The sequence below is a fragment of the Chiloscyllium plagiosum genome, chromosome 6, assembly GCF_004010195.1.
Source record: "Chiloscyllium plagiosum isolate BGI_BamShark_2017 chromosome 6, ASM401019v2, whole genome shotgun sequence".
In the NCBI taxonomy this organism is placed as follows: Eukaryota; Metazoa; Chordata; class Chondrichthyes; order Orectolobiformes; family Hemiscylliidae; genus Chiloscyllium; species Chiloscyllium plagiosum.
The window spans coordinates 107,614,164-107,625,317 of record NC_057715.1 but is presented as its reverse complement, the minus strand read 5'-3'; positions in this window follow the sequence as shown (position 1 = coordinate 107,625,317).

Sequence of the window (11,154 nt, the reverse complement as noted above, 5' to 3'; positions counted from 1 at the left end):
AGAAGTGAGCTGTAAGGTAAGAAGTAGGCCAGCTGATCTGAGAGAGATGGGGGTGGATGGAGGATGTTATAGAAAAGGAGGAGTTCATTGTCTGAAGTTATTGAACTCAATATTGAGTCCAAAAGTGCTGAAGTGGAAAATAAGGCACTGTTCCTTCAGTTTGTGTTGGGCTTTCACTGTACCATTGTAGCAAGCCTAAGATGGAGACAAGATCATGCATTGAAAAGGCAAGTGACTGTAAGGTCAGGGTCATTCCATCAACTGCCCATGGCAGAATTTGAACCCATGCCCCTAAAACATTAGCCTAAATCTCTGTGTAACTGGTCCTTTACCACTATATCCCTGCATGCCCAAAAAGAGGGATGTTTAATACTCACCCTGCCCATCACCCAGTGTACTAATAGCAAATTAGTTTCTTAAACTTTCTCATCTAGCGCTCCTGTGAAGCTGTTGAACTGAATGGCAGTACTCTAGGAAAGCCAAGGTACATCTTAGGTCTCTGTTGGGTTGATTGTTTTCTACCAGGACACTGGAATATGGATCAATTGAGAGCAGCACTCCCAGGAATCGAGTCCTCGTGAGGAGTATGAGCCCAGCTTGGCATGGCTTATAGACTAGGTAAAAACAATGACTGCAGATGCTGGAAACCAGATTCTGGATTAGTGGTGCTGGAAGAGCACAGCAGTTCAGGCAGCATCCGAGGAGCAGTAAAATCGACGTTTCGGGCATAAGCCCTTCTTCAGGAAGGGCTTATGTCCGAAACGTCGATTCTCCTGTTCCTTGGATGCTGCCTGACCTGCTGCGCTTTTCCAGCAACATATTTTCAGCTCTGATCTCCAGCATCTGCAGACCTCACTTTTTCCTCAGAGTGTGTAGGTGGAAAAGAAGATAGGCAGGTAGGACAAGTCCGGACAAGTCTTGGGGACAGTGCTAAACTGGAAGTTTGGAACTAGGGTGAGGTGGGGGGAGGGGAAATGAGGAAACTGTTGAAGTCCACATTGATGCCCTGGGGTTGAAGTGTTCCGAGGCGGAAGATGAAGCGTTCTTCCTATAGACTGTCAAGTTGAAATGTTAACTACGCTTCTTTGTTTTCTAATTTTTAACAAGAAGGACTGTAATGCTTAGCATTCCAACTTTTTGTCTTCTTTATTTTTCTGTTTCGTACCAAGGTACCTTTATACCTAGGAGGAGAAAGTGAGGTCTGCAGATGCTGGAGATCAGAGCTGAAAATGTGATGCTGGAAAAGCGCAGCAGGTCAGGCAGCATCCAGGGAACAGGAGAATCAACGTTTCGGGCATAAGTAGGAGAAACGTCGATTATACCTTTATACCTAAGATGTTGTTGTAAGTGGAGACTTGTAAACTTTTCCCTGTACTCATGCGAGTACATGTGACACTGGATGCTGCCTGACCTGCTGCGCTTTTCCAGCAACACATTTTCAGCTACCTTTATACCTAAGATGTTGTTGTAAGTGGAGACTTGTAAACTTTTCCCTGTACTCATGCGAGTACATGTGACAATAAACCTGATTCAATTCATGTAGCACCTTTTGCATCCTCAGGATGTCCCAAGTTTTCTCACACATGGGGAGTTTGGTTACTGGTGTAACACAGGCAAACTCACAGCAGGCAATAGACTTACAAGGAGATCTTGACCAAACACTGTGTGTGCTGTCCGGATATGTTAGCCTGCACTAGATTTAAATCTCTGGTGTGGGACTTGAACTCACAAACTTCTCACTCAGAGATGGGAGAGACCCAAGGCTAGCACCCAGTTCAGTACTGGTCAGCTTGATGAAATGGCAGGAGGTGATATGAGAGAAAAGTGTGTGTGATGGGAGAGGATAAGTTGAACTGCTATCTAGTTGCAACATTTTTGCAAGCCAGTGTTGAGTGAGTTTTAGAGGTGACGGTGACAACACAAGGTCAAATAATCCAAAGTAAAACCATACTTAAGACACTAGACAAAACATATATTTGTGTTATGTACAATTGGCATTTGTTACTGCAACAGGAATCACTGTTTTCAGAAAATGGAAAGAAACTTGGAAGGAAAGTGATAAATAAGTTTGGTATGCAATAAAATTTGATCTGTTATTTTGTTGAACAAACTGTCAATCTATCCTAAGATTAACCTGCCATTTGTGTTGAGATGGCTGAGCTCAGTCAGCGTAGTAATTGGGAACAAAATAAATTGTCTCAGACCCCACATATTAAAGAAGGGAATGTGAACCATGTTCTTGCTCCTGGTCATTATCCAGCCAGGTAAGGGTAATGTCACAACAGTCCTACTCTCTCATAAGAGAGAGAGAGAGATGACTGGTGGCCCTTTAACCTGAAGATCACCAGACCTCAGGTGAGGATAGAGGCTGAGAAGTAGAGTCCTTGGTGGTAACCTGAAATGGTGCAAGAATTCAACTTACAATGTTGGTACCAAACTGCCTCACTAACCAAATCCCTATTTAACCAACCCCCTCACCCTCACTATCCATCAACTGACATTGCTGGAACTCAGAATGCATTGGTAAAAATGCTCCTGGTAGTCAATAGTCTGTCAATGCTGCCATCAAGATTCACAAAAGGAATGTTAGATTCAGTGGTGAGCTACCTGAGAGCGCCCAAGATCCACGGAACATGATGCCAAAGAAAAGAATTAGCCACCTCAGGAGAGATAGAAAATTAGAAGTCTTAAAGCTGGATTTGGGTGTGAGTGTTATAACAATGAATAATCTCATTCCAAGTTTCACTAGACTAGCTAATTGCAGTATCAAGTGCTATTATGTCCTAGAAATTATATATGATCTATTATAAATAAATAACATCATACTGGGCTAGTTATGTTATGTTTAGTACAATTAAAATATTATGTCAAATGTACTTTGAGACTGGACCAAGTTTCAAACCTGTGTGTGAAGATAACTGATTTCAGCAATAATAATGTTGGGAATGGGTAATGTCACCTCCACTGCACAGGGCTAGGAAGGGAAAGGGATAAACTAGGATTCCGACTCATTTAGTAATACCCACCAGACATTACTCCAGCAGAGAGAGTGGGTGATGGAAGATCCAAAGATGTACACGTTAGGTGGATTGGCCATGTTAACTTGCCCACAGTGTCCAGGGATGTACAGGTTGGTAGGTTAGCCATGGGAAATGCAGGGTGAGATGGAAAAGGAGAGGGGAGTGGGTCTTGATGGGATGATATTCAGAAGGTTGGTGTGGTCTCAATGGGTCTAATGGCCTGTTTCCACACTTCAGGGATTCTATGACTCTATGATTTAGCTTGGGCCATCCTGCCTCCCAACCTCTAGCTCCCCCCTCTGACCAGAATTCGCTTGTTATGCCTATCGAAGCTCTCCCCCAGAAAGACCAATTTCTTCCATGCTTATATTCATTAGTTCAACCTTTCTTGAATTATTATTTTAAATGCAGTTTATGAAAGTAATATTAATCGCTACCATTTCTTTCACCACAAAATGCATTTCTATAAAAGTGGTTAACTGTGGGGGAAGATCTGTTGTTCCTGAAAACAACTTTTTCACAAATTTATCAGAAATACAGGCCAAAGGAGAGTTTCGAGCTGAAAATGTGTTGCTGGAAAAGCGCAGCAGGTCAGGCAGCATCCAAGGAACAGGAGAATCGACGTATCGGGCATAAGCCCTTCTTCAGAAGGGCTGCCCGAAACGTTGATTCTCCTGTTCCTTGGATGCTGCCTGACCTGCTGCGCTTTTCCAGCAATACATTTTCAGCTCTGATCTCCAGCATCTGCAGGTCTCACTTTCTCCTCAAAGGAGAGTTTCATAAACCTATTTGCAAAGTCACCATGTTGAAGTGACCAGTGTAATATTTCCCTATGTACATGACATTGCAGAATAATTAGACCTCTGGAGGATTGCCTCCAGTTCAGCCAGGCTATTTTTATAGTGTTATTACTGAAAATAAATCCCTTTGAATTGTTTGAAGTCACACCCCATTTTCAAATTACTGAAAACAAGTATGGCATGGTGATGGGTGAGGGAGAGGATAATATACTGAATCAGTCTATCATTCTGTCAGATTAGGTCTCATAAATATCCTACTTCACTCTTTAAATCATATAACATCAACCATCTGCATTTACGTAGTGCCTTCAATGTGGAAAGAAATGACTTGTATACAAGGTAGCATTTAAGGAATGTGTTCCAGTAGGAGGGAAAGGTCAGGAAAGTGAAGTTTATGATAGGAATTCTAGAGCTTTGACTCTAGGCAGCTGAAAGCAGGGCCACTGTCTGTAGGGCAGCTTAAGTTGGATGTGCAAGAGAGCTAAAGAATTGGAGGAGCCAGCCTTGAAGAATTTTATAGCTCATGCTGATTACAATGACAGAAACAGACAAGACATTTAATTTGATTTAAGCTTTATTGTCACATGTACTCAAGTACAGAAGTACAGGACTACAGTGAAAAGTGTATGTCACCATACATGGCGCCACTTTAAGTATGAAGGTTTCTAAATAAAAAAAAACCTTAGGTACAAGTAGTAACGTGGAGAATCAAAGTTAAAAATAAAGCATTATCATTATTCATAATACAAGTAGAAAAATTTTAAAAAGGGTTGAAAGTTAACATTATGGTCCTTCCTAGTATTAAGTAGAAAAATAAAAGAATTAAGGTAAAGGGTCGACAGTCTTTCTTAAGTGTACTCCTGGCAAGGGTTCGGTTTCCTCCGCTTTGACCCACTCTCCGGGAAACCTCGGGTTTCCTGCTCCCAACACTGCAGATACTGGGGTACACTTCCTCACTGACACTTTGGGCTCCTCTAACCACACTGAGCCCAGGCCCAGAGCCACTTCCCAGCACCAGATCTCCAGACAACATCACTCCAATGCCATCTCTGTTGCTGCCTCTCCCTCCAGAATTCCAGTAAGTAAAAAAGATTAGAAGGAGAGAGAGAAGAAGAAAAGAATGTGGTTGGTCTGGAACGGACGGGCCTACCATACCAGTGCTGCCATCTTGAAGGAAGTTGGAGAAAGTTGAACATGAGCGTGCGAATATTAATGTTGTCAGTCCAGAGCCAATATAGTCAATTCAGACAGGTATTCCAGGTGAACGGGAATTAGTGTGAGTTAAGATGGCGATAGCAGAAGTTCAGAACACCTTAAGTTGTATTGTTAGTGGTATCTGTCAAATACGTTTCTTCAGTGCTGCATTGTGGTTGGAATGGCTGCAGTTCCACCACTGATACTTTAGAAAGGTCTACTTTCAGTGTTGGTTCCTCATTGTTAGATAATTCCTAATTCTGGTAGGGCTGAGGTCAAACTTTTCAAAATGCCCATGCTAGGCAAAAAACAAACAAATATAGAGTCATATTCATTGAGATGTACAGCATGGAAACAGACCCTTTGGTCCAACTTGTCCATGCTAACTAGATATCCTAACCTAATCTAGTCCCATTTGCCAGCAGCTGGCCCATATCCCTCAAAACCCTTCCTATTCATATACCCATCCAGATGCCTTTTAAATGTTGTCATTGTACCAGCCTCCACCACTTCCTCTGGCAGCTTGTTCCATATATGCATCACCATCTGTGTGAAAAAGTTGCCCCTTAGGCCCCCTCTCACCCTAAACCTATGTCCAGTAGTTATGGACTCCCGACCCCAGGGAAAAGACCTTATCTATTTATCCTATCCATGCCCCTCATGATTTTATAAACCTCACCCCTCAGCCTCCTACACTCCAGGGAAAACAGCCCCAGTCTATTCAGCCTCTCCCTATAGCTCAAATCAAGAGATCAACAGCAAGTTTTGAGAAGGAGCTAGCAAATCAGCCTGACATTCAGCTGGAGCCCAACTGATGATAACATTGGTGCACATGCCATCCCCTAACTCCTCACAGGAGTAATGTTTGTTTTAAGTAATGAGTGAGATCACTGGAGTAGGTGTACAGCTGCCATGAAGCTGACTTCAAGAGATGAACACAGAAAGTTCTGTAAACTTTGGTTATTGCACCTTCAATGTTAACGTTGAGAAATCCCCAACAACGGTTTCATATCTTGGCCATGCATTGTTGTTTTTAGCACCACATGGTTGTCACCTTGAAAGGAAAAATATCTTCTTAAAATAAGCAGTACAGAAGGATCAGTTCATATCCATGGTGTGCTGGAAAGATTGGCACTGGGTCCACTGCTTTTCATCATTTATGCAAATGATTTGGATGTGAATATAAGGTGGCATGGTTATTAAGCTTGCAGATGATACCAAAGTAGATGATATAGTGGACAAAGAAGGAGGTGATCTTAGGTTACAACAGGATCTTGATCAAATGGGCCAAGGAGTGGCAGATGGAGTTTAATTTAGATAACTGCAAGGTGTTGCATTTTGGTAAGGCGAACCAGGGCAAATCTTATACACTTAATGATAGGGCCCTGGGGTGTATTGCTGAACAAAGAGTCCGAGGGGTGCAGGTGCATAATTCCTTGAAAGTGGAGTTACGGGTAGTCAGGGCGGTGAAGATGTTTAGTACGCTTGGTTCACTGGTCAGGGCATTGAGTGTACGAGTTGGGACGTCATAATGCAATCAAACCTTTCCTATTCATATACTTTCCTATTTAAATGTTACAATCCTACCAGCCTCCACCACCTCCTCTGGCAGCTCATTCCGTAAACACACCACCTTCTGGGTGATAAAGTTGCTCCTTGGGTCCCTTTGAAATCTTTCTCTCTTGGCTTAAGCCTATGCCCTCTAGTTTTGGACTCCCCTATCCTGGAGAAAAGATCTTGGCTATTTACCCTATCCATGTCCCTCATGATTTTATAAACTTCTATAAGGTCACCCCTCAGTCTCCGGTGCTCCAGGGAAAACAGCCCCAGTCTATTCAGCCTTCTCCTATAGTTCAAACCTTCCAACCCTAGCAACACACTGTATTGCTACTGGATCAAAGGGTTAACCTCTCATTAGAGAGAGAGTTAAAAATCACATGACACCAAGTTATAGTCCAACCGGTTTATTTGGAAGCACAAGCTTTCGGAGCACTACTCCTTCATCAGGTAGCTTTGGAAAAGGATCGTAAGACTCAGAATTTATAGCAAAAGATTACAGTGTCATACAATTAAAACAATATATTGAACAAACCTTGATTTCAGTTAAGTCTTTCATCTTTTAGAATGGGTTGCATGTTTCAGTTCATTAATATGTAAATCCCAGAACTTTAGATTTGATTACTTATAGTGTGGAAACAGGCCCTTCGGCCCAACAAGTCCACACTGACCCGCCGAAGCGCAACTCACCCAGACCCATAACCCTACATTTACCCCTTACCTAACACTACGGGCAATTTAGCGTGGCCAATTCACCTAACCTGCACATTTTTGGACTGTGGGAGAAACCAGAGCACCCGGAGGAAACCCACGCAGACACATGGAGAATGTGCAAACTCCACACAGTCAGTCACCTGAGGCAGGAATTGAACCCCAGTCTCTGGCGCTGTGAGGCAGCAGTGCTAACTACTGTGTAACTTCTTTTAAGTCTTTAAAGGGTTCAGAAAAGATTTACAAGGATGTTGCCAGGGTTGAAGGATTTGAGCTACAGGGAGAGTCTGAGTAGGCTGGGGCTGTTTTCTCTGGAGCGTCGGAGGCTGAGGGGTGACCTTATAGAGATTTATAAAATCATGAGGGACATTGATAGGATAAATAGGCAAGGTATTTTCCCTGGGGTGGGGGAGTCCAGAACGAGAGGGCATAGGTTTAGGGAGAGAGGGGAAAGATATAAAAGGGACCTAAGGGGCAGCTTTTTCACATAGAGGGTGGTATGTGTATGTAATGAGTTGCCAGAGGAAGTGGTGCAGGCTGGTACAATTACACCATTTAAAAGGCATCTGGATGTGTATCTGAATAGGAAGGGTTTAGAGGCTTATGGGCCAAGTGCTGAGAAATGGGACTAGATTAGGTTGGGATATCTGGTCGTCTTGGACGGATTTAACCAAAGGCGCCGTTTCCATGCTGTACATCTCTATGACTCTAAGTCACATTCTTGAAATAACTTAAGGTTTGATAAAAAAAGATGAGATCTCAACTCAGACAACTAACTAAAGCTGTGAGGTTTGAGGCTGTCTGTATCCCAATCCTGAGTCAGACTGGTTCCATTTCCAAAGTAGGAACTTATAGAATGTTACCTGGATTGACTGTCTGTATTGACTGCCTGCTGATTGTGTGCTTTTTGAGCAAAATAGATTGAATCTGAAAGTACAATTCTGCAAATGCAAATTCACTCCATAGACTTATGTGTGTGTGTATGTCCAGGAGAGAGAGAGAGAGAGAGTGACTGTGTACATGTGAGTGCGTGAAAGTGAGTGTGTGTGAGAGAGTGTGTGCACACACACTTTTATATATTCACAGACTCATGCAAACCCTCTCCCATACACACGCTCTCTCTCATAAAAACACACATTCTGGATTCAAATTGTGCTGGAAAAGCACAGCAGTTCAGGCAGCATCCGAGGAGCAATAAAATTGATGTTTCGGACAAAAGCCCTTCATCAGGAATACAGGCAGAGTGCCTGAGGGGTGGAGAGATAAATGAGAGGAGGGTGGGGAGAAAGTAGCATAGAGTACAATAGGTGAGTGGGGGAGGGGATGAAGATGATAGGTCAGGATGGTAGAGTGGATAGGTGGAAAAGAAGATAGGCAGGTAGAACAAGTCATGGGACAGTGCTGTGCTGGAAGTTTGGAATTGGGGTGAGGTGGGGGAAGGAGAAATGAGGAAACTGTTGAAGTCCACATTGATGCCCTGGGGTTGAAGTGTTCCGAGGTGGAAGATGAGGCGTTCTTCCTCCAGGCGTCAGGTGGTGAGGGAGCAGCAGTGAAGGAGGCCCAGGACCTCCATGTCCTCAGCAGAGTGGGGGGGGGAGTTGAAATGTTGGACCACAGGGTGGTGTGGTTCATTGGTGCAGGTGTCCCGGAGATGTTCCCTAAAGCGGTCTGCTAGGAAGCGTCCAGACTCCCCAATGTAGAGGAGACCGCATCGGGAGCAACAGATATTGGTGGATGTGTAGGTAAAACTTTGGTGGATGTGGAAGTCTTTTTTAGGGCCTTGGATGGAGGTGAGTGAGGAGGTGTGGGCGCAGGTTTTGCAATTCCTGCGGTGGCTGGGGAAGGTGCCAAGATGGGAGGGTAGGTTGTAGGGGGGCGTGGACCTGACCAGGTAGTCACGGAGGGAACGGTCTTTGTGGAAAGCGGAAAGGGGTGGGGAGGGAAATATATCCCTGGTGGTGGGGTCTGTTTGGAGGAGGCGGAAATGTCGGTGAATGACTTGGTTTATGTGAAGGTCGGTAGGGTGGAAGGTGAGCACCAGGGGTGTTCTATCCTTGTTATGATGAAGGGCTTTTGCCCGAAACGTTGATTTTACTGCTCCTCGGATGCTCCCTGAACTGCTGTGCTTTTCCAGCACAATTTGAATCCAGAATGTGTGTTTTTATGAGAGAGAGCGTGTGTATGGGAGAGGGTTTGCATGAGTCTGTGAATATATGAGTGTGTGTGCACACACTCTCTCACACGCACTCACTTTCACACACTCACATGTACACAGTCACTCTCTCTCTCTCTCTCTCTCTCTCTCCTGGACATACACACACACATAAGTCTATGGAGTGAATTTGCATTTCAGATACAATCTATTTTGCTCTGGAAGAGCAAGACTCATGCAAACCCTCTCCCATACACACGCTCTCTCTCATAAAAACACACATTCTGGATTCAAATTGTGCTGGAAAAGCACAGCAGTTCAGGGAGCATCCGAGGAGCAATAAAATTGATGTTTCGGATAAAAGCCCTTCATCAGGAATACAGGCAGAGTGCTTGAAGGGTGGTTTCCAGCATCTGCAGTCATTGTTTTTACCTCATAAAAACACACATACAACCCCCACACTCACACCCACTCACACACACACCCTCTCACAGGCATATACTCCATCACACGCGCACACACTCTCTACCAAGCATACACCCATGCAAACATGTACTCTCATGTGCACTCACATTCACATGCATATACACATGTGCACACACTCACACTCTGTCTCTCATGGACGTACAGACATATAAGTCTATGGGGTGAATTTGCATTTGCAGAATTATATTTGCAGATACAGTCTATTTTGCTCAAAAAGCACACAATCTGCAAGCAGTCAATCCATGTAATAGAACATATTCACTGCTATCCATGTGCATGTCCAGCAGTCACTTAAATGTCCCTAATGATTCTGCTTCCATCACCACCACTGGCAACGCATTCCATGCATTCACAATATTTTATAGATTCCTATTTTGGAAATAGAACCAGACTGACTCAAGATTGGAACACAGACTCTGACCACACATATTTAATGCATTGTCTGAGCTGAGATATCACCTTTTTTTATAAAACCTTCAGTTATCTCAAGAATGTGACTTAAAAGAAGTTCTGGGATTAACATATTAATGAACCGAAACCTGCAACCCATTCTAAAAGATGAAAGACTTACAGCAATCTAGATTTGTTCAATATATCATTTCAGTTGCATCACACTGTTGACTTTTGCAATAAATTCTGTGTCTTATGATCCTCTTCCAAAGAAGGAGCAGTGCTCCGAAAGCTAGTGCTTCCAGATAAACCTGTTGAGCTATAACCTGGTGTTGTGTGATTTTTAACTTTGTCCACCCCAGTACAACACCGGCACATCCACATCATTAGAGAGAGAGAGAGAGAGAGAGAGAGTGGCAACTAATGGTGAGTTTAACCTGAGGGAAGGGTTAAGGTTGAGAAATAGAGCTCTTCCTAGTAATCTCAGCAGGTGAGAGAACTGAACCCATTCTTTTGGCAACACTCTCTCAACAAACCAGCCAAACTGAGCTGACCACACCCTTACATTCATATCGGGAAGGTTGAAGAGTGAATGGTATATCAGGAGCAACGTCCCTCATCCTCTTTGAAATGGTGATGTGGGATCATTTCTGCCCAACTGAAAGAGTAGGCAGGACCTTGGTTTAATATCTCAGCCAACTGACAGAACCTCTGACAGTGAAACTTTCCCTCAGTATAGCATTGGAATGCTTACCTAAATGAGTGTGCTCAAATCCTGGAGTGAGAGTTGTTTCCATAACCTCAGAGACAAGACTGCTATCAGGAAACTAGTGCTGCCATTTGC